General features: G+C 46.4%; 1 non-coding gene across 1 annotated transcript; it reads left to right on the top strand.

The window, feature by feature from the left end:
* Positions 1 to 209: 209 nt before the first annotated feature.
* trnan-guu (transfer RNA asparagine (anticodon GUU)) lies at positions 210 to 283 on the top strand. The gene has a single exon. It is a non-coding gene; the product is annotated as a tRNA-Asn (tRNA).
* The last annotated feature ends 1,593 nt before the right edge of the window (positions 284 to 1,876 follow it).

The following is a 1,876-nucleotide window of genomic DNA, read 5'->3' as shown; positions in this document are numbered from 1 at the left end:
CGGTTGTGGGAGAGCTGGTTGGTGGTGACATGGAAGTGTCTGCAGTGTGCGGGACCAGACTGCTTCCACACATCCACAATGAATGTCCCTCCATTTATTTGGGAAAAGTACAACTGAGAGTGGACAACTTCCATCCCGGTCGGAGCAATCTGAAGCTTTAACTGACTGACACCCTGGTTTTGGATGTCTTGCACCTTATACGTCCATCAGTCTCTGTGGCGCAATGGGTTAGCGCGTTCGGCTGTTAACCGAAAGGTTGGTGGTTCGAGCCCACCCAGGGACGAAGTGTTTAACTGTTTTTCCCCGAGTATTCGGTGCCGCACAATCCCAGGTTGTCATTGTGCGTTTTGGCTGCACGAATCTATTCCGCAAATGTTGCCAGCAGTGCTGTTATCCAATTAGTTCCCACTCCAATATTTTATGAGCATTCAGTTCAAGTAAAACGATAACAATTTTTTACATGGATCATGTTCCATCCAGCCCATTAGAAATAAATTATGTTATTGGGTTTAAAGAAACTGGTGGAAATTGATTCTATTGAAACATATGTAGAACTGGAACTTCGGTCTCAAGTGCTCCTCCTATCAAGTATAGACACACACACAATCAATGGTTTTACAACTGAGTCATAAACACTTACAATTTTAAACCATTCTCATACAGCGTGTAAATGAGATAGGGATAAAACTTCATCACATGTAAAGAGAAAATGAATGATTGAGGATACCACTGTTCCTCAGTAATTATATTATTATTTATTTCATTCTGAAGAAGGTTATCGGCTAATTAACGGTGATTAAAAGAATTCTTACTTTTGCACGTTGGTTGCATGTCGTCAATTTTATCAGGTTTTGAATTTAAAAATGGGTTACAATGCTGGTTGAATACATGACCCCAAAGTCTTTTTGGGATCACAGGTTGAGTCTCTCTGGTGGTTTACGCTCTCTTGTAGAGCGCCTGAGTTGGGGCTCCGGTTGTTGGGCGCTGGCCTGTGTGTCTGCTGTTTGCGGTGCCTCAGGCCTATCCGGACTGCCCACAGTGACTGGGCTCTCCTCCCTTTGGTTCCGGTGTTCGGTCACCTGTGCTGGAGTGAACTCTGTATCGTGTTCTTCCTCTGCTTCTTCTATGGGGTTGCTGAACCTCCTTTTTGTTTGATCCACATGTTTGCGGCAGATTTGTCCATTGGTTAGTTTAACTACCAGAATCCTACTGCCCTCTTTGGCAATCACAGTGCCTGCGAGCCATTTAGGCCCTGCAGTGTAGTTGTGGACAACAACAGGGTCGTTTACACCAATATATCGTGCCCCCGCATTGCTGTCATGGTAGTTATATTGTGATTGGCGCCTGCTCTCAACAATTTCTTTCATGGTGTGGTGTATAAGGGATAACGGCATTTGAGCATCCTTATCATTAGCAGCCCTGCGGGTGGAACCCCTGTGAGCGAGTGTGGTCGGGATCTATTGGCCAACAGGAGGCGTGATAATTGGCTTTGTAGGGAACCCCCTTGGATTCTGAGCATCCCCTGTTTGATTATCTGCACTTTTCGTTCTGCCTGGCCGTTTGAGGCTGGCTTGAACGGTGCCTTTCTGACATGGTTAATTCCATTGCCTGCCATGAAGTCCTGGAATTCAGTGCTTGTGAAGCACAGGCCATTGTCGCTGACCAAGATGTCCGGTAGACCGTGGGCGGCGAACATTGCCCGTAGACTTTCTACCGTGGCAGAGGATGTGCTTGAATTTAAAATGTCACACTCGATCCATTTGGAGTGAGCGTCTACTACAACCAAAAACATTTTTCCGATGAAAGGACCTGTGTAGTCATCATGGATGCGTGACCAAGGCTTGGCGGGCCATGGCCAGGGGCTAAGGGGGGCTTC

The sequence above is a fragment of the Pristiophorus japonicus genome, unplaced genomic scaffold, assembly GCF_044704955.1.
Source record: "Pristiophorus japonicus isolate sPriJap1 unplaced genomic scaffold, sPriJap1.hap1 HAP1_SCAFFOLD_655, whole genome shotgun sequence".
NCBI classification, from domain to species: Eukaryota; Metazoa; Chordata; class Chondrichthyes; family Pristiophoridae; genus Pristiophorus; species Pristiophorus japonicus.
This window is presented reverse-complemented; position numbering and strand designations above follow the sequence as displayed.